The sequence below is a fragment of the Helianthus annuus genome, chromosome 6 (assembly GCF_002127325.2).
Source record: "Helianthus annuus cultivar XRQ/B chromosome 6, HanXRQr2.0-SUNRISE, whole genome shotgun sequence".
Lineage (NCBI taxonomy): Eukaryota > Viridiplantae > Streptophyta > Magnoliopsida > Asterales > Asteraceae > Helianthus > Helianthus annuus.
Window position 1 is genome coordinate 130467366 of NC_035438.2, and position 23098 is coordinate 130490463.

Consider the following 23098-nt stretch of genomic DNA (forward strand, 5'->3'; position numbering starts at 1 on the left):
AAAAGGCAATCTACCATCAGAATAAATCCGAGCCGCCTAGATTGAAGTAGTCTGAAGATAACAGAGACAAATCAAGGGCTCTGGCTATGATTTATGATGATGAGGGGTACGATTGGAGTAAGGAAGTTTTACCGGAAGAAGACGTTGTCGGTTATGCTTTCATGGCAAAGAATGAGCCCATTCCCTGGAAAGATAATCGAACAGAAGAGCAGAAGTATAACTATAGGAAAATAATTGCCCAAAACAAAATCATTAGAATTTCTGGTATATTTCTGGAAGCTAGAAGAGCGAAAAGATGGGATCCGGACAGAGAATGCTACCTTGATCCGTATGGCAACATTGCAATTGATGACAAGACACTTGATATAGAAGCCATTGTCAAGGAGTATGAAGAAGAGGATGAGTATTGGCAACACAAATGGTGGGGAACGCCAACCATGAAAATGATTGAAGAAGAGAAAGAGAAAGAGAGAAAGGAAAAAGAGGAGAAAGAGAAGATAGAAAAAGAAGGAATCGAAAAATCAAAGAAGGTTGATACGGGCATCATCGATACTACGCAAGAGTTGACAGAAGAGAACCTAGGAAAAATGGCTGACAAAGTGCTAGCTGAGAAAACACTTGAGGTAGACTCTAATTCTGTGACTGAGTCTAAGGGCCAAGTCAGTCCAAGTGCGTCAACAAATGCGTCAGGTAAAAAGATCGATGGAAATGCTGACTGCAAAAATTGCACCAAAAAATGCAATTTTTGTAGCACTGTCACGTACCTCAACAATGACAAAATTAAAAATCTGACAGCGAAGGTCAGAAGTGTTGAGGATCAAATACTTGGTCGTGACAAAACTGTGAAAGCTTCAACTGAATGGATTAGAGAATTAACTAGTCAAATTGAAAAAGATAAAATTGATCATGAAAATGTTAAAAATGAAAATGAAAAGTTAATTCTTGAAAACCGTCAGATTTCTGAAAAATTTGAAAAACTAAAAAGCACTGTTAAAGAAAGTGATGATCGAAATGGTAAAATGTTTAAAGAAAACGAACATCTAAGAGCTGTGGTAATAATAAAAGAAGAATCAATTAATAAACAACTGGATGAAATCGCTAAATTGAAACTTAAAGTTCAAGAAGCTGAAATAGAGAACGAGCGAATTCAGTTGAAACTTAACAGTTATAGCTCCGCAAGCTTTGTGTGGCAGAACATTGTTCCTAAACCTATAGGGAAAAACAAAGCTGGCGAAAATGTGTTTTCTGATGGTACCGGTGTAGGGTTTCACAAAGTTCCACCGCCAATTTTGCATAATTACACTAAAAAGGAATTTGGGTTGGTTGACCTTGAGGAAGGAAGTGAAGTGCACCTTCCTGAGAACATTGATGTCATGTTCACGTCTTCCAATAACGAGAGTGTCCAGAATGATGTGGTAAAAAGTGTGGTTGACAAAGTGCTAAAACTGGATTGTGACACTTCTGAGGAGGATGGGTGTTTCTTGGATAAATACATTCCGAAACAAAAGTCCAAGAACAACTTAAATGATGAGCCTGGTCTTGTCATGTACAAGATGTCAGGATCGGATAAGTTGTTTTCGGATTCAGAGTTTCCGATAGAGAATGTAAACTTGAACAAATTGACAAATGTTTTCAAACTTGTTGAAGTCGAGTTGTCAGCAGTGAATAATCTGAGTCGAAAGAAAGATAGGGTTTATAACAAGAAATCTGTTTATCCACCGCGTTTTTACAATAACAACAGAAACAACTGGTCGGGTGGTTATCAGGGGGGTAAACCGTATCAGAAAAGAAATGTTCCAAACAAGAGGTTTGTCGAGAAGAAAAAGTTTGTGAACAGTTCAAGTTCACTTGCTGATGAAGAAAAAGAAATTTTTTCAAAATCTAACAAAGAATTTTTTGAGAAGAGAGCTTCACAGGCTCAGTCTGAAGGCACGAGTCGGGTAGCTGATACTCGTACTTGTTTTAGGTGTGATAAGGTTGGTCACATTGCACGAAAGTGTACTTATGTGAAGCCTAAGACTGAAGCTGTGAAAGTTCAACAGAAGAAGGTTGATGTGAAGGGTAAAGCACCGATGATTGTTGAGAAAAGAGTTGTTGAGAAGAAGAATGTTAAAATTGATAACATCAAAGTGAAAAATGAACCCGTAAAGAAGTTGGTAACTCAAAATGATAAATTTTACAACCGGGTTACAGTAACTCAACAGGTGTGGAAACCTAAAATTGAATCAAAAGTTGAGAAGAAAGTGTAACACCCCAAAATTCGAATTATTAAATTCGTTACCATGTTAGTAAAATGAGATACAATAACTAAGTTAATAAACCTAGTTAAATGCCTGTTAGATAAGCTAAGGGATGAAACTTGTAACAATTATGATGGAATGTATACTAGAGGGACCAAAAACGTTAAGTGGGAAACTTGATTTTATAAAACAAAATTAAAACACCACACACACACATAGTGTGCGTGTGTGTGTCGATGATCAGGAAGGGAAAAGAGGGTCAAAACCCTAGTTTCTTCAAAATCTTCAAATTGAAGGGCAAGATGAAGCTTTAACTCATAACCGAGCATAGATTAATGATCACCTTCACAAGGGGATCGCAAGGTATGTCTTAAAAGTTAGATTGGTGATTATGCACGAAGTGGGTTATGTTGTAAATCGCAAATTTGTGTGAAATTGGGCATTAGTATGTGTTAGATTCATCATTTGGAACATGGATTATGCAAGGTTTAGGTTAATTTGATGTTTAAGGGTGAAACCCGTTTGTTATGGTGAAGATGATGACATGGGTAAATAATCTATGTTTAAATTCTTGCTTAAAATTGATGTATTTTGATTTGTAAGATGGATTCTTAGGAGAGGAATTGAAAGAAATGTGATACTAGTATGTTTGATGTTTATGCATGTATGATTCATGTTGATTAGAAGGAAGAAATTGATGAATTATGTATGAGATTAGAAGGATATGCATGAACTAGTTGTACACTATGCTTACAAGGTAGTACACATATCAAAAGTATGATGAAATTATGAAGAACTTAAGATTAGATCACTTGTAAGTGATTAATAAGTAGTTATGAAGTGGGTTTTAGATGATGTAATGTAAATTGATGATTTACTTATGTTAACAATGTTTGGAATCATACATGTGTGTGAGTGTTTAAAGAAATTGGATAAGAAATGGTGAATTATTGTTAGATGAAGTGAACAAAATGTGATGATAATATGTATGATGTTTAATTTTAAATACCACATGTTGATTAGTAGAAGGATTTGATGAACTATGTATGAATTTAGAAGATTGTGCATGAATTAATTGTACGTTATGCTTAAAAGATGGTACGCACCCCAATCGTATGATAAAATGTATGTATTGTCGTCCGTATAGTCGATTATGATGTTACGGGTATATAATGATAAGTCGAAAGTTAAACTAAATGAACCGTTGACTTCTAAAAGTCAACCGTGTATAAGAAGGATGGTTAGACGAGTTGTCATAATTGTAAGATTAAGGTAAGTTATATGGAGCGTGTTTGACGAATGTGTGTTTAATGCAATGACATGATGGTCTACATGAGTTTGAAATGATATGAATTTGGTCACATGTATTATGCTTGCTAGAAGTAACTAATGAAAGTCAAATAGGAATTATGCGATCGATATGATCGTTAACATGTACAATTATGTATGCTAATAAGAATGTGATTTCGATGACATGGAAGTATAGGAATCATGTCGAGACGGAATCAAGCACGGAAGGCCAACGGGTCAAGAAGTGGCGAAGAAACAAATATGAACACGGATGCACGAGGTAAGTGATTTCCGTAATCACTTTTAGTTGTTTATGTAAAGTTATTTGCAACTTAATTAAGTATGATAATTGAGGTCAAATAGGAATGAGTTGTATGAAATTGACGAAGTATTAAACGGATCTTAGCTTTGATCCGAACAAGGTATGTGCGTTAGAGTTGTAGTTAAGTGGTAGGATTGGTTAAATATGCAAGGAAGTCCTTGGTTGTAAAGGATGGAGCAATGTTGACAAAAACGCCCTTGATAGGTATATCGGGTAAACAACCTTAAATGTCTATTGGAAACAAGCTAATTGATTAGAGTAATGTTTTGATCAAGTATGAAAGCGAAATATAGGGTTTTGTATGTCATAGTCCACTTAAAGCGCAAATACCCATAACGGGTCAAAAATAAGCTTTCGAGTGAAAATGGGTTAAAAGGATGCAAGACGTCCGAGAACTTAATCTTTTATGATAAGCGCCAATGAAATTATTAAGGTTCATATGAGATTGAGGTCAAATAAATAGATTATGTTGATAAATGCACGAACGGGTTGAATCATTAGAAAATGATAATATGTCGAATGCATGTAAGATAAGAATTTCCTTAATCCGGAGGTAAGATTTTAAGTTCATATGATAGAATGTGAATTTACAAGCATGTAGGAAGAAACGGGAGGTCAAACGGGTAAACGGTTCAAAAGTTACGCGCGTTTTAGTGCGTTCGGATGACGAAACGAATCTGCAGAAAACAGCAAAAACTAGAGGGCGTCGCCGACGGGTAGGGGGCCGTCGCCGACGGGCAAGGGAAAATCAGTTTTTGTGCTGACGGGTTAATTACCTGTCTACGGGTTTTTGGGCTACGGGTAAATGCAAGGCCCGTCGCCGACGGCCCTAGGGGCGTCGGCGACGGCCTCCCCAAGTCTCAAAAGCTAAATTCTTGTTATTTAAGTTGATTTATGTGTCGTAGGCTTCGGTTTGTTATCCGTGAACTACGACGGACTTTCCAAACATGATTTTTTTTATGGTTCCTTAGATGTTTATGGGCTTTAAACCTAAGTCTAAGACCCTTGTAAATATTGTATGTAAAGATGTAGGATAGGTATGTATGTATGTGGTTGTGCATGTATGTATGTGTAAAGACATGTATGAGTGTATGCACGTATGTAAGGTCGTAAGAAAGGTATGTATGTATGTAGAGGAGTATGTATGCATGTAAGATGGTACGTGTGCATGATTTAAATACGTAGAGTTTTAACGTTACTAATTATGCGTTGGAGGTTGGTATGTAATGCAGGAACGAGAATGTCGGATTCTTACGAAATTTAAGCTCTACCTGAAATAAGAGGATGAGTAAGGATAGTTGGATGAACTAATGTTAAATTGTCGAACGTTATTCAATATTTAATTATATGAGATTAATGTTATATGATGTTGTCGTTGACTAATGACTAAGTTGTATGTGATGCCCACAGGTGCCACACGGACTTCTTCTGCTACTTAGAAAGTGAAGCGGACGTAGATCGAGTCAAGAGCAAGGATTGCACGGATAGGTCGGTCATATAATTGAAGTGTATAACGTCTAGAAATGTAAATTTTAGTATAAATGTTGTGAATTCTTTTATAGAACGTTTAACATTTTTAGCATTTGGAACCTTCGCGAAAGTAATGTCGTTAATAAGGAAAGAAATTTTAAAGCCCTTTTTTCCGCTGCGTCATTTTTAAGGTAAAACGTGTTAGGGCGTAACAAGTTGGTATCAGAGCCCTGGTTTGAGAGAATCAAGTAGAAGGAGGTAAATACTTGAACTCAAACCGGTGTGCTCTTGTGACCAGAACCCGTGCAATCCAAGACCCGATCAAGGCCTAAAGGCAAAAGCAAATGTAAGTATGTATTAGATTATGAAATTGAAGGAAATTAATAGTATGTTATGTGAAGGATAAGCGCAATTGTTTGGAAGGGATGATCCGTGGATGCGGTCTAGGACCGACATCAAGGCAAGTAATAAGGCGAATTGACCCCAGGTACGTAAACCTAACGAGTGGGCATATGAAATGGTATAATTAAGCAAGTGAAAGAAAATTTTTAGCAAAATATAATAACGACATGATAAATAAGTTCTGAAAAGGTTACACGAGCCGAAACTAAATTCTTCGGACATAGGGTGGCAATTACGCGAAGGCACGAAACTAGTACGTGGAATGTGTACCTGGCCAGTACACAAGAAACGTATGACGTTCGTGAGACCGTGATAATTATTACAGGTATGTCCGATAGAGTTTGGTAGCAGCTAGGCGTGTGGGTGAAATGGGTAGTAGGACTCTCGGGGGATTGAGAGTACCTTGTAGGAATGAAAGAGGTGAATGCAATGTTTGAATCCGCGAGACGGATTCAAGGAATGAAATATGCGAATGCAATGCTTGAGTCCACGAGACGGATTCAGGAATGAAAGATACGAATGATGCAAATCCCTTGCGGATTTGGTTATGATAGCGAATGCTATAATAAGCCATGCAAGTCGACCGGTTCAAGTCGGACAAGTCGAGTAAGGGTAAGGTACCATCCGTTTAGAACGGGTGGTCGTGAATGCAATAACGAATGTATGAAGTTCAATCCGTTATACGGATAGAACGAAAGATTTATGTTGAAAGCAATTAACCCGATGTGACCGGGTCGTAAGCGGTATGCTTGAATCTCATTATGAGAGTATATGCCATTACCCCTTTAATTGGGTAATCGAATGTGTAAAGGAAATGAAAGTATATGAGCAAATGGAACTAAAATGTTAAGTATTGTAAGCGAAATAAGTATTATGACTAACTTATAAAACGGGAAGGCAAGTGTTTGCGAGAAAACACTGGAACAGTGAAGCGATGAGATCGTAAGCAAGTCTGAATTGAAAAGGAGTACAAACATGTACTTCGATACGTATGTATATATAAATAATAAGAATGATATATTAAGAAATGGCCATGTATTGATCCGTTATGAATAGGTCTAACACACTAATGTCTTAAGAAGGAATTGAGAAAGTATTGATATATAAATGAGGTGATGTGATATACAACATGTCTGAATGAGATCGAATGAAATATGTAAATCCCAAATTTTATAATGAGATTGGCAGTAATCATGATGCAATAAAGCTACCTAGGACGGTGAAAGAATGCTCATGAATGGAAGCTCATGTTACTAGATGGACAAGATCAACCCTGTTAAGATACGGGATCGTGAAGGAGCAAGTCAACTCGGGTTGTTAAACGTTGGCTCGTGCCAAATTAGCGAGGTTAGTAACTGGTTTAACTTGTGGATGTTAAATAGAAAGTTACATATTGAATAATACTTCTATGCGAACTAGTGGTATTGAAATTGAAAGCTCGTAACTGTGGAAATTCTGATAGAATATAAGAGACGGCAAGAATCGATAAGAAATGCTAACCTTGATGCTCGGCTTGTTGGCCATGTTCAATTGAACAAGACATTGTAGAAAAGATACGCATGACATAAATAACAATAGTAAGCATGGAAATAATGCTTAGTCTTCATGTTAAGTACAGATAAGTAGGTGTAAGAAGGTTGATTCTGGTTGTAATAATAAGCCTTTGAATGATTGCAGTAGGCGCATGATAATATATCGACCCTTCCTATGAGCTTAAAGCTAATCAGAGGTAATGATAGTAATGGAATGTTTAGGATAGCTCATAGTGAACAAAATAAAAGATAGCATATGATGTATGAGTAGTATGAAATAAATTGATTTATTTTGATTAGTAGATGTATGAATGTAATATGGTTAAATAGGAAGCTAGAAACCAGTTGTGACCTTAGGTCTTTACGAGTAATAATTGTATACATTGGAATAAGTTCAATGAATGAAATGCTAGTGATAGTATGTACTAGAAACTAGCAATATAAAGTAAAAGACACTAATAAGAGCTCTGGACCAGACCCTGACCTCGTGTGATTATGAAAGTAAATTACTAATTTAAGAAGATAAGGACAATGCGTACGATCATAATTATTCATGATTAAGATTTTTGCAAAGACCCCAAATGACTTATGTTGTAATGTGCCCATTGAATGAGTACAATATAAGGGTAAGAGTAAGAACGAGAAAGGTTTCGGGGACGAAACCTTCTTTAAGGGGGGTAGACTTGTAACACCCCAAAATTCGAATTATTAAATTCGTTACCATGTTAGTAAAATGAGATACAATAACTAAGTTAATAAACCTAGTTAAATGCCTGTTAGATAAGCTAAGGGATGAAACTTGTAACAATTATGATGGAATGTATACTAGAGGGACCAAAAACGTTAAGTGGGAAACTTGATTTTATAAAACAAAATTAAAACACCACACACACACATAGTGTGCGTGTGTGTGTCGATGATCAGGAAGGGAAAAGAGGGTCAAAACCCTAGTTTCTTCAAAATCTTCAAATTGAAGGGCAAGATGAAGCTTTAACTCATAACCGAGCATAGATTAATGATCACCTTCACAAGGGGATCGCAAGGTATGTCTTAAAAGTTAGATTGGTGATTATGCACGAAGTGGGTTATGTTGTAAATCGCAAATTTGTGTGAAATTGGGCATTAGTATGTGTTAGATTCATCATTTGGAACATGGATTATGCAAGGTTTAGGTTAATTTGATGTTTAAGGGTGAAACCCGTTTGTTATGGTGAAGATGATGACATGGGTAAATAATCTATGTTTAAATTCTTGCTTAAAATTGATGTATTTTGATTTGTAAGATGGATTCTTAGGAGAGGAATTGAAAGAAATGTGATACTAGTATGTTTGATGTTTATGCATGTATGATTCATGTTGATTAGAAGGAAGAAATTGATGAATTATGTATGAGATTAGAAGGATATGCATGAACTAGTTGTACACTATGCTTACAAGGTAGTACACATATCAAAAGTATGATGAAATTATGAAGAACTTAAGATTAGATCACTTGTAAGTGATTAATAAGTAGTTATGAAGTGGGTTTTAGATGATGTAATGTAAATTGATGATTTACTTATGTTAACAATGTTTGGAATCATACATGTGTGTGAGTGTTTAAAGAAATTGGATAAGAAATGGTGAATTATTGTTAGATGAAGTGAACAAAATGTGATGATAATATGTATGATGTTTAATTTTAAATACCACATGTTGATTAGTAGAAGGATTTGATGAACTATGTATGAATTTAGAAGATTGTGCATGAATTAATTGTACGTTATGCTTAAAAGATGGTACGCACCCCAATCGTATGATAAAATGTATGTATTGTCGTCCGTATAGTCGATTATGATGTTACGGGTATATAATGATAAGTCGAAAGTTAAACTAAATGAACCGTTGACTTCTAAAAGTCAACCGTGTATAAGAAGGATGGTTAGACGAGTTGTCATAATTGTAAGATTAAGGTAAGTTATATGGAGCGTGTTTGACGAATGTGTGTTTAATGCGATGACATGATGGTCTACATGAGTTTGAAATGATATGAATTTGGTCACATGTATTATGCTTGCTAGAAGTAACTAATGAAAGTCAAATAGGAATTATGCGATCGATATGATCGTTAACATGTACAATTATGTATGCTAATAAGAATGTGATTTCGATGACATGGAAGTATAGGAATCATGTCGAGACGGAATCAAGCACGGAAGGCCAACGGGTCAAGAAGTGGCGAAGAAACAAATATGAACACGGATGCACGAGGTAAGTGATTTCCATAATCACTTTTAGTTGTTTATGTAAAGTTATTTGCAACTTAATTAAGTATGATAATTGAGGTCAAATAGGAATGAGTTGTATGAAATTGACGAAGTATTAAACGGATCTTAGCTTTGATCCGAACAAGGTATGTGCGTTAGAGTTGTAGTTAAGTGGTAGGATTGGTTAAATATGCAAGGAAGTCCTTGGTTGTAAAGGATGGAGCAATGTTGACAAAAACGCCCTTGATAGGTATATCGGGTAAACAACCTTAAATGTCTATTGGAAACAAGCTAATTGATTAGAGTAATGTTTTGGTCAAGTATGAAAGCGAAATATAGGGTTTTGTATGTCATAGTCCACTTAAAGCGCAAATACCCATAACGGGTCAAAAATAAGCTTTCGAGTGAAAATGGGTTAAAAGGATGCAAGACGTCCGAGAACTTAATCTTTTATGATAAGCGCCAATGAAATTATTAAGGTTCATATGAGATTGAGGTCAAATAAATAGATTATGTTGATAAATGCACGAACGGGTTGAATCATTAGAAAATGATAATATGTCGAATGCATGTAAGATAAGAATTTCCTTAATCCGGAGGTAAGATTTTAAGTTCATATGATAGAATGTGAATTTACAAGCATGTAGGAAGAAACGGGAGGTCAAACGGGTAAACGGTTCAAAAGTTACGCGCGTTTTAGTGCGTTCGGACGACGAAACGAATCTGCAGAAAACAGCAAAAACTAGAGGGCGTCGCCGACGGGTAGGGGGCCGTCGCCGACGGGCAAGGGAAAATCAGTTTTTGTGCTAACGGGTTAATTACCTGTCTACGGGTTTTTGGGCTACGGGTAAATGCAAGGCCCGTCGCCGACGGCCCTAGGGGCGTCGGCGACGGCCTCCCCAAGTCTCAAAAGCTAAATTCTTGTTATTTAAGTTGATTTATGTGTCGTAGGCTTCGGTTTGTTATCCGTGAACTACGACGGACTTTCCAAACATGATTTTTTTTATGGTTCCTTAGATGTTTATGGGCTTTAAACCTAAGTCTAAGACCCTTGTAAATATTGTATGTAAAGATGTAGGATAGGTATGTATGTATGTGGTTGTGCATGTATGTATGTGTAAAGACATGTATGAGTGTATGCACGTATGTAAGGTCGTAAGAAAGGTATGTATGTATGTAGAGGAGTATGTATGCATGTAAGATGGTACGTGTGCATGATTTAAATACGTAGAGTTTTAACGTTACTAATTATGCGTTGGAGGTTGGTATGTAATGCAGGAACGAGAATGTCGGATTCTTACGAAATTTAAGCTCTACCTGAAATAAGAGGATGAGTAAGGATAGTTGGATGAACTAATGTTAAATTGTCGAACGTTATTCAATATTTAATTATATGAGATTAATGTTATATGATGTTGTCGTTGACTAATGACTAAGTTGTATGTGATGCCCACAGGTGCCACACGGACTTCTTCTGCTACTTAGAAAGTGAAGCGGACGTAGATCGAGTCAAGAGCAAGGATTGCACGGATAGGTCGGTCATATAATTGAAGTGTATAACGTCTAGAAATGTAAATTTTAGTATAAATGTTGTGAATTCTTTTATAGAACGTTTAACATTTTTAGCATTTGGAACCTTCGCGAAAGTAATGTCGTTAATAAGGAAAGAAATTTTAAAGCCCTTTTTTCCGCTGCGTCATTTTTAAGGTAAAACGTGTTAGGGCGTAACAGAAAGTTTCAACTTCTGAGGTGAAAAAGGCTGACGAATCAATTACGGTTGATTATGATGCAAATTTTCCACCTCTCAAGGCTTGAAAATTTCAAAATTCAAATTGCGAGAGTCAAGGTTACACCTAAGGCTGATGAGGCCTGGGTGGACACCATGTTTGACTAAACAGTTTGAATTGCCGGAGCTTCCTGGTTAGCGAAGCATGAATCGGCATCTTTCTTGAAGTTGTTTAAGTGATGATTTGTTATGTGCAGGATCTTCCAAAACTTGTATCCAGGTGGATCATGGATAGTGGAGCATCGAGACATATGACAGGGAAGACTGCATTGCTGTATGATGTGAATAACATTAACGGTGGTTACGTGGGTTTTGCGGGTAATCAAGGAGGAAAGATCATAGGTGAAGGAACGTTATCGAATGGCATTGTAACGTTTGAGAGAGTTAACTACATCGCTGAGCTGGAGAACAATCTACTGAGTATCTCCCAGATCTGTGACAGGATGTATACTACTCATTTCACCGACAAAGAATGTTTGATCTTGAAACCAGGATTTGTGATACATGAGGAATGGATCATCATGAGGGCACCAAGAGTTAATGATCTGTACGTGTTGGACATGAGCGTCGCTACTACAACCACGGGTCAGGCTCATTGTTTTGTGTCCAGCGCAATGGAAAAAGAATCAAGATTATGGCACCGAAAGATGGGGCATATTCACCTAAGGAAGATGAATCACTTGGTGCATAACGATTTGGTGACAGGAGTGCATGTTAAAGGTTTTCATCTGGAAGGGGAGTGCATAAGTTGTGTCAAAGGCAAACCGAAGAAAAAGTCACACCCTACAAAGCAAGTCAATTCAGTTTCGAGACCTTTGGAAAGACTTCACATGGATTTGTTCGGTCCAGTGAATGTCAAGAGTATAACAGGAGATTCCTACTGTTTGGTCGCGACTGATGATTATTCCAGATTTTCTTGGGTTATGTTTTTGAAATCAAAAGACGAAACGTTTGACAGCCTGATGGCGTCGTTTAAAAGAATTGAGAATTTGTACCAGATGCCGATTTGTAGAATTCGCAGTGATAATGGTACTGAATTCAAAAACAGTAAGATGGAAGAATTTTGTGACGAAAGCGGTATACTGCATGAGTTTAGTGCTCCGTACACTCCACAGCAGAATGGAGTTGCAGAACGCAAAAACCGGACGCTAATCGAGACAGCCAGAACGATGCTTGCAGACTCTAAGTTGCCAATTAATTTCTGGGCTGAAGCTGTTTCTGCTGCATGCTATACTCTCAACAGAGTTCTTACTGTCAAGAAATTCAACAAGACGTGTTTTGAGCTAATAAATAACCGCAAGCCGAATTTGAAGCATCTAGAACCGTTCGGATCTCCCTGTACGGTGATAGAGCCTAATGGAAAGTTTGGTCCGAAGAGCATTGAGGGTATCTTTGTTGGCTATTCAAGTCCTACACGGCGTGTCTTCGTACCAAGCGAGAAGCGGATTATTGAAGCAGCGAATGTTGAATGTCAAGGATACACTATGCCGCCACAGAATCCTGGTGATTCATGGCGTTATCATTATGACAAACTTTGGGATTCGTTTGACATGAGAGAAGAGTCAGAGGAAGAAGAAGATTTCTTTGATGAGCTGGATATTTTGCGAGAGTATGAGTCGCAGCTCAGGTTCCCAGCGGAGTATTCTGGAAGACCTCGGGAAACTTCAAATGACGATGAAGCAGGTCCTAGTAATGCTGGTGAACATGATGATGAAGTTGCTCCTGGTAATCAGTCGGAGGTGAATGATGATCAAGAAGCTGATAACATGCCAGTATTTGACCATGGTGATTCAGATCTTGATGGGGAGCAGATCCAGTTGTCAAGTCAAACAAACCAAGTTGGTGAACAAGATGCAGAGCAGAATGTTACTAATCTGGAGGGAAATGTAGAAGTTCCAAGCGAAGTGATGCCGCGAACTCTTTCTTATCATCCAGAGGAGTTGATCATAGGAGAACTGCAATCGGGCGTTCGCACGAGACGTCAAATTGACCAGGGCTTAACATTTTTTATTCTACAGTAGCACCTTTACAAACTGAATTTTCATTAAGTTGTTTTATCTCGCAGGTCGAACCGAGAACTTACAAAGAGGCGCTTACTGAAGACTCTTGGGTCATAGCGATGCAAGAAGAGCTAAGTCAGTTTGAAAAGTTGGGGGTGTGGAAGTTAGTTGATTTGCCGGATGGTCAAAGGAAAATCAATACAAAATGGGTTTTCAAATGTAAGAGAGACGATAGAGGAGTGGTTGTAACAAACAAAGCTCGACTCGTTGTTCAGGGCTTTAGTCAACAGGAGGGGATTGATTTTACCGAAGTCTATGCTCCTGTCGCACGACTAGAGGCTATCAGAATTTTCCTAGCATTTGCGTCTTGGAAGAATTTCAAAGTATATCAGTTGGATGTAAAGTCAGCGTTTCTTTATGGGAAGGTCAAAGAGGAGGTTTATGTTGGTCAGCCACAAGAACAAAGATTATTTGCTGGACAAAGCGTTGTATGGTCTACATCAGGCGCCGAGAGCCTGGTACGAGACTTTGTCTCAACACCTACTCGCTAACCAGTTCATTCGTGGAAAAGTGGATGCCACTCTCTTCACTAAAGTCGTTGATGGTCATCTTCTGATAGTACAAATTTATGTGGACGATATAATTTTTGGGTCAACGAATGAGAAATTGTGCAAAGATTTTGAACAGGTGATGAAGCAGAAATTCGAAATGTCATCGATGGGGGAGATGAAATTCTTTCTGGGTCTACAAGTTGAACAACTTCCTGAGGGAATTTTCATTCATCAAACGAAGTACGTGCATGATATTCTAGAGAAATTTGGAATGTCAAGTTCTATTCCAGCTGCTACCCCACTTGCGACTAATCATGGGATTCACCCAGATCTCACCGGAGATAGGGCTGATGAAACGTTCTACCGTTCCATGATAGGTTCTTTGATGTATCTGACTGCTTCACGTCCTGATATCATGTACCCAACGTGCCTCGCAGCAAGATTTCAGTCTAACCCGAGAGTATCGCATATGATTATTGTCAAGAGGATATTACGTTACCTGAAAGGTACTCCGTCATTGGGGTTATGGTATCCTAGGAAAGGCGATTTTACGCTCGAAGGGTATTCCGATTCGGATTTCGGATGCTGCAAAGTCAACGCGAAATCAACAACTGTAGGATGCCAGTTCTTTGGTCCAAGATTGATTACTTGGCAGTGTAAGAAACAAACATCTGTGGCGCTATCTACATGTGACGCGGAGTACGTTTCTGCTAGCAGTTGCTGCTCTCAGATCCTGTGGATACAGCAACAGATGCCCGACTACGGTTTGCAGTTTCTTAACACACCTCTGTTTGTTGATAATGAGGCCGCAATAAATATAACTAAAAATCCAGTACATCACGCTAAAACTAAACATATAGAGATTCGTCATCACTTTATTCGCGATTGTTTCGAGAAAAAAGTTAATACAAATTGAGAAAATCCACACTGACGAACAAAAAGCTGATTTGCATACCAAAGATTTTGATAAAAATCGGTTTCAATATTTGTTAAAACTTAATGGTATGAAATTGCTTTCGGTGTCAGATGGAATTGTGAGCGTTGATGAGAGTACTGTTGCGGATGAAGACGAGATACAATCTGCGTTGGTTTGTCGATTTTTTACGTGTTTTGGTATTTAGGGGGAGATAGATAGTTGTACATAATTTATTTTCAGAAAATACAAAAACAGTAGAAAATGAAAAATCCAAAAACATGATAAAATTGAAAAAGAGCTTGTGTATATAGGGAAAATGATTGTACATCAGCTAGACAATTACAGTATGCTAGAGATTTGGAAAGTCAAAATGAGTTAAACAGTCTCACTAACGATGTGTCGATAGATTTTCGTACATTTAGTAAATTTATTCACGATATAAACCTAAAATTTCAAACTTGTGAAATTTGTGGGGAACACTACTTGGATATATAGGTAACCCCTGAAATCTCGTTTGAAAGGTCCCATATTCTGAGATACTAGGTCTTTATACTCAGTGATATCTGGGGTATTATGCCGGGACTTCTGCTGTATGGAAGTACTGACCTAGTCCCCGAATAATACTTTCTGCAAAATGCTTGAAACATAGCATCGCCCTCAGCAAGCTGATGAAACAATAAAATTGATAGTCGCTGCTGTTGTAACTAAAAGATCCTCTAAAGGGGACACACCAAAAGTCGAGCCGTCATCTCTCTGCTGAACGGAAGTTCTGACCTGAGCTCTCACGGTTTCGCACCTAACCCCTTACAGATATCATCTATGGTATACTCACCTGTAAGACTGAATATCTGGGATTCTGGATACGGGAGTATATTCAAGAGGTGGGACACATGAATTGATCTAAGTTCTTAAGACACTTAAATCGTATCCTGAATAGATTGAAGTTTGTGTGAGAATTTAAGATGGATCAGTATATCGACAATCGAGGTGAATTGTTTAAGTCTGAGTATGAAATGTAGCTTAACGGTACTTGTAATTTGTCTGAAAAGCTGATATGATTCCCTGACACGCTCGCCAAAAATAAACTTGTAAATAGTTTACTTTCTGCAATTTAAGTTTTCTGTTATTTCATTTCTTAGTTTAGAACACATTAAAAATACAAAAAGATTTTATTTCTGCTTTATTTTAGACAAACCAGAGTGGAAAGTTGATTGTCGGATTCTAGAAAGATGAAGCAGATGCAGGAGATTCTGAACTGAAGAATGAGGAGAGCTTACATTATTGGAAGTTTGATTGTTTTCTGTGTCACAAAACAAGTTCATTAACTTGATACTTGTTATTTTCAGAAAAAGTTGAAAATGTTTTTACTAAATCAGTTTGATTCGTCAAAAGATCAACCAGGGTCATTAAATTGAACTTGGTAGATTAATTAAGTAATCAGGGTCATTAATTTGAACTTGAAAGACTTGAGTGGATTTCTAAAGCTGATTGAATTTGTGTTTATTTTTAGAAAAGAAAGATCATAATGTTATTGGTTGAGTAACAGGTTTGAAGTCTTCATTATTCCCAACGGAGGCAAATTGTCAAAGCTTGAACCAGATACCTCAGATCTCAGCATACTGAGAGAGGAAGTCTGTGAAAGGGGGAGTCTGGATCAACTGCTAAAGGGAAGATGGAAGTCAGAGCCAGGTGTTAATACTGGAACCTGTGAAGAATGCTTACGAAGAGGAGACAGAGTTGGAAAATAGACCAAGACCGAAGACTCAGGAGCTGAAGACTACTGAAGACTACGTCAACATCCAAGGGGGAGTCTGTTGATGCATAGGATGTCTGTTGACTACGTCTACATGAAGTCTTAGGTCAAGTTAGGTCAACACAGGGTCAAAAATGTCAAAATATGTATGTTAAAGATGTAGGTTCGCTTTTATGTACTTAGTGTATATAGGTCCGCTCATAGGGGTAATTAGGTTCGCTTATAGGTGCTTAGATGGTTCGCTTTTGTGACATTGATACAGGTCCGCTCATATGGTTGTCCATATGAGCAAACCACCCTAGCCTATAAATAGGAGGTCATTTGAGCGGATCTAGTAGTCGTGTATGTGCTATGGAGCGAAACTCTGTCAAAATTTACTTAGAAAGCTATAAAAGCAGTGGAATTGAAAGGACAAGCTGTTGTAACGTCATATATACTGATTCCACCTTTATATGTGATGATGAACTGTCTCGGCTGACTTTTCGGGTCAAAACAACGGTCCAACAGTTACCACCTGGTAAAGGAGTAATATGACCATAAGTCGGAATGACATTACCGTGTGGTGGTAATTGATATAACTTGGAAACAAATGTAATTGCGGATGCGCCCTCAATACTGTTCACTATGACTTTTGATTTAAACTTGATTAAACTGAGATTCACTCACCAGTATTTCCCACTGACAAACTATTTTTAAAACGCGTTTCAGGTAACAAAATGTGAAAGCCAAATAGAAGCCAGCTGGACAGCACTGAAGGCTTGGAAAAGTGGCAATAAAGTTACCTAAAGATAAAATAGATGTTTTTATTTAATAAAATAGGATTTATTCCTATGAAATGTGTGTACTGAAAACTTGGGTTTTACCCATGTGTTTAATGTTATAAAACGTGGTGGTTTACTCTGATTAAATATTTCCTAACTACGGTCCGGATGAAAATTTCCGCTGCCAAATTGAATAAATAAACGTGATACCACCGAAACTGGCTCGCGGCCGCCCGTTCCCGGGGATTAGGGATCGGGGGTTGTGACAGAAGGTGGTATCAGAGCTATGCCACTGATTCAGCCACAGAAGTGTTCTGCTGACATCAAAATTCAAAGTGTTAGGAAATAAATTACGGGAATACGTGCATAATTGTATTTTCTTGTTATGTGTTATCTGACTATTTGTTAGTTTACAGTATGAGCGACCAAGAACCATCTGACGCGTATCGTCAATTGTCTGGTTCGCCTAGAAGCGAAGGCACCTCCTCTTCTCAGCCTGCCCTCTCAGGGTACTCTGCTGATACGGAAGAAGGAATCTTTGTGTTTAAGGCTCAGTCTGAAGAGCCATTTCCTCAGAAAAAGAGGGGATGGTTCAGTAGGGGAGCACACGAGCGTAGGAAACGTATGAAAAAGTTACAGGAACAACGAGTGTTAGCCACAGCTAAAAGAGAAACTGATGCCTATGCCCAGGATATGCTCAATAGGGGTATAGCCAATATCTACATTTTAGCAACCACTGCAGCTGACCCAAACCTGGAGCAAATGCTAGCACCCCAACCACAACCACCAATTCCTGATCAACCCATGGAAATAGAAAACCTGGGAAACCAAATAGAAATGCCTGATTACAACCCGGAGGAGATACCTAGGGTACCTGCACCAAATCCCCTAGACCCAAACGACTACGACCCCTGGTGGGACGATGTTAGGGACTATGTGCAACAAAACCCGATACAGGAAAATGTGCCAATACCCAACTTAGGAGCCTACCCAGGGTTAGATCCTCAAGATCCCTATAACGTTAGTGATGCATACATTAGGGAGATCTTAGAGAATCCCTACCCATACCAGGCCCCTATCCCTCCGTACCAGGAACCCGCACCCCAGATTCCAAACCCAGTCCTAGAACCTGCACCCCCAATGAGTGCGGAAAACGTACAATAACTTAGGACTTTCGGTGAGGAAATTTTAGAGAGCAGTGAGAGAATGCGACAGGTGGGAGAGCGTCTCCTATGGAAATACGACGAGCGCAATATGGATTTTTGGATGAATCCATATCAGTAAATGTGATGGTGGAAACGGTAGTAGTAATAATAATAATAATAATAATAATAATAATAATAATAATAATAATAATAATAATAATAATAATAATAATAATAATAATATATGTGTGTACGTGTTAGAAAAAAAAACTACGGATGCATACTACTAGTATTGTAGCTTTACATTTCAGTCGGTATTGTAATTTTAATTTCAGTACTGGTGTGTAATAGATGCATAATATATGAATAGAGTAAAAGTCGCAATGCTCGACGCTTTTGACTAAAAGTGCGTGTCATGTGATTGGCTATATTCAAATATTATTGTGATATTAATATTTGGTAAATGTTTAAAATTCAGATGGCCAATGAGGGAAATCAAGATAATTTGAATAACGATAACTAGAGTAACAATAACATGGTTAATGAGAATCCAAACAACAATGGAAACCAAATGGATAATAGTGCCATTCAACATATAGTGGCACAAGGAATTATAGATGCAATGCCATTTATTATTCAAACGGTTCAAGAAGCGAATAATACAAGTAAGCATAGCAGTAAGTGACCAACTGAACCGGAACACAGCGTGAACAATGGACTCGTACTTCAGGCGCCCATTCCCAAAAGAAGAAGAACCATGTCATATGGTCGTTCTTATAAAGAATTCTGGTCCTGTAAACCAATAGAATTCTCGGGCAATGAAGGACCCATTACAGCTCTACGCTGGATAGAGAAAACTGAGGCTGTTCTGAAAATAAGCAAGTGTGCTGAAGAAGATAAAATAATGTTTGCTTCGAATCTGTTTAAAAATGCAGCCTTAGAATGGTGGAACACTATCCTCCAGTCAAGAGGAAGTGATACGATTTATAACATGGAATGGGAAGAATTCAAAAACATGGTAGAAAGGAAATTCTGCCCTCCCAATGAAAAGGAACAGATAGCAAATAAGTTTCTGAATCTTAGAATGACCGGGGTAGACAGTAAGGGTTACACTACCACATTCTTTGAATATGCTAGGATAGTACCAACCCTTGCATCACCTGAACCGGTATTAATTTCCCGTTATATCTGGGGATTAATTGGGGAAATTAGACATGTAGTCAAGGCAGCTAGACCCCAAACCATAGAAGAAGCTGTAGAACTAGCCAATACCTTGACTGATGAACTAGTGCGAACTAGAGAAGAGAGGAGAAATTTATCCCAAAGGCTTACTCAAGAATTCCGTTCTGAGAATTCCAATCGTAGGAATGTAGGTTCTACCTCTGCGCCATACTGCAAAGCCTGCACAAAAGAAGCATTCAGGAAGATGCTCTACTTACTGCAATTTCTGCAAAGCACCAGGACATAAGGAAGAAACCTGCAAAAGGAAACCAACCAATGGAATGTGCTTCAACTGTGGAGAAAAAGGTCATATCAAGCCAAACTGTCCAAAGTTAGCTCCAGCTGCAAACAACAAGAACACTAAAAATGCTAGAGCATTTGTTCTAACTGCAGATGAAGCCAGGATGATTCCGGACGTCATAGCTGGTACGTTTTTAGTTAATGATATTTTTGCTAAAGTATTATTTGACTCTGGTGCAAACCAAAGTTTTATTAATACTTCGATTTGCAAACTTCTAAATCAATCATTAACTAAACTACCACAAGAATGTCTAGTAGAGACCGCGAATGGAGAAACCGTTAGAATTCCGGAAATCTTGCAGGGAGCAAGAATAGAAATTTTTAATCAAAAATTTATTGCAAACCTTTACCCAATGAATCTAGCAGATTCAATGTTGTGTTAGGAATGGATTGGTTAATAGCCAATAAAGCCAGTATTTTATGTGACCAAAAGTCAAGTCAAGTCAATTCACCAAGGGGTGAAAAGATCACAATTAAAGGAGATAAACCATCTAGATCCACTAAATTCATCTCTGTGATGAAAACTGCAAGTTATATAAGAAAAGGATCTATAGTGTATTTGATTTCTATAATCACTAACACTAAATGAAAAGAATTAAAAGATATTCCAGTAGTGTCCTAGTTTTCAGATGTCTTTCCAGAGGAATTGCCAGGACTGCCGCCAGACAGGAAAGTCGAATTCAGAATCCATCTGCTACCAGGGACATCACCGATTGCCAAAGCACCTTACCATTTGGCACCCACTGAAATGCAGGAATTGAAGAAACAATTAGACGAATTATTGGAGAAAGGATTCATACAATCAAGTTCATCGCCTTGGGGAGCACCGATTTTGTTTGTTAAAAAGAAGGATGGATCAATGCGTATGTGCATTGACTACCGTGAATTGAACAAAGTCACGATTAAGAATCGGTATCCATTACCGAGGATCGATGATCTGTTCGATCAACTTCAAGGAACTCGATTTTTCTCTAAAATTGATTTAAGATTAGGATATCATCAATTAAAGGTACAGGAAGAGGATATTCCTAAAACTGCATTCAGAACAAGGCATGGTCATTATGAATTTACTATCATGCCATTTGGTTTAACCAATGCCCTAGCCGCATTTATGGACATGATGAACCGAATATGTAAGCCATATTTGGATAAATTCATAATTGTCTTCATAGATGATATTCTAATTTACTCTAAAAGTAAAGAAGAGCATGCAAAGCACTTGCACTTACTTTTAAGTTTGTTAAGAAAGGAAAAGCTTTACGCTAAGTTTTCAAAGTGCGAGTTTTGGTTAAAACAGGCACAATTCCTTGGACATTTAGTTAACCATGAAGGAATCCATGTGGATCCAACGAAGATCGAGGAAATTACTAAATGGAAAACCACGGAGTCACCAACCGAGGTTAGAAGTTTTTTAGGATTGGCCGGTTATTATAGAAGATTTATCCGAGATTTTTCTAGAATAGCCATTCCCTTAACCAAGTTAACCTGTAAATCTGTTAAGTTTGAATGGGGACCAAAACAAGAAGAAGCATTTAGAATCCTTAAGCAAAGATTAACCCATACACCCATATTAGTGTTACCAGAAGGAACTAAAGACTTTGTTGTCTATTGTGACGTTTCTAAGTTAGGTTATGGATGTGTGTTAATGCAACGTCAAAAGGTTATAGCTTACGCCTCTAGACAGCTTAAGATTCATGAAGAGAATTATTCAACCCATGATTTGGAATTAGGAGCCATAATTTTTGCCCTTAAGATTTGGAGACATTATCTTTATGGTAGTAAGTTTACCATATTCACAGATCATAAGAGCTTAAGGTATATTTTTGGGCAAAAAGAGTTGAATATGAGACAAAGACGCTGGATGGAATTGCTTAGCGATTACAATTGTGATATCCAGTATCATGCAGGAAAAGCCAATGTAGTGGCTGATGCTTTAAGTCGAAAATATCACGAAAAGCCAAAAAGGGTACGTTCTCTTAAATTAAATCTACAAGTAGATTTAAACAATCAGATTAGAAAAGCACAAGAATCAGTAGTCAAGGAGGATACTGAAAAATTAAAAGGAATGATTAAGGAATTAGAACAAGGAACAGATGGAATTTGGAGGTTCCATAAAAAGAGAATGTGGATACCTAAATTCGGAAATTTACGTCACCGTATATTAGAAGAAGCTCATAAATCTAAATATATGATGCATCCAGGAAGTGATAAGATGTACCAGGATTTAAGGAAAAATTTCTGGTGGATAGGAATGAAAAAGGATATAGCAGCTTATGTTTCTAAATGTTTAACTTGCTCACAAGTTAAAGCTGAACATCAGAAACCCTCAGGTTTATTACAGCAATTAGAAATGCCAGTCTGGAAATGGGAATTGATAACAATGGATTTTGTTACCAAGTTACCCAAAACAAGAAAAGGTAATGATACAATCTGGGTGATTGTAGATAGGCTAACCAAGTCAGCTCATTTCTTACCAATGAAGGAAACCTTTAGCATGGAACAATTAGCTAAGTGATATGTAAATGAAATTGTTTCATTACATGGAATACCTTTATCAATTGTTTCTGATAGGGATAGCCGTTTTACTTCTCATTTTTGGTCAAGTTTCCAAAAAGCAATGGGAACCAAATTAAACCTAAGCACAGCTTATCATCCTCAAACGGACGGGCAAAGTGAAAGGACAATTCAGACAATGGAAGACATGCTCAGAGCTTGTGTAATTGATTTCGGAGGTAATTGGGATGATCACTTACCTTTAATAGAATTTTCTTATAATAACAGTTATCACACAAGTATTAATGCTGCACCATTTGAAGTACTTTATGGACGAAAGTGCCGAACCCTAGTCTGTTGGGCAGAAATTGGGGAAAAGCAACTATCTGGATCCGAGATAGTACAAGAAACAACTGACAAAATCATTCAAGTCAAAGAACGACTGAAAGCAGCACGTGATCGACAGAAGAGCTACGCTGATAACAGACGTAAGCCGTTAGAATTCCAAGTAGGCGATAAAGTGTTACTAAAAGTCTCTCCTTGGAAAGGAGTGGTAAGATTCATCAAAAGAGGAAAGCTAAGTCCCAGGTATATTGGACCTTTTAAGATTATTAGAAGAATAGGACCTGTAGCCTATCAGCTACAACTGCCAGAGGAAATGGCAGGAATA

General features: G+C 37.7%; 2 long non-coding RNA genes across 2 annotated transcripts; both read left to right on the forward strand.

The window, feature by feature from the left end:
* Positions 1–5082: 5082 nt before the first annotated feature.
* On the forward strand, positions 5083–5486 carry LOC118479465. The gene is made up of 2 exons (XR_004859636.1): positions 5083–5140; positions 5263–5486. It is a non-coding gene; the product is annotated as an uncharacterized LOC118479465 (long non-coding RNA).
* Positions 5487–10778: 5292 nt separating this feature from the next.
* Positions 10779–11182, forward strand: LOC118479466. The gene is made up of 2 exons (XR_004859637.1): positions 10779–10836; positions 10959–11182. It is a non-coding gene; the product is annotated as an uncharacterized LOC118479466 (long non-coding RNA).
* Positions 11183–23098: the final 11916 nt, after the last annotated feature.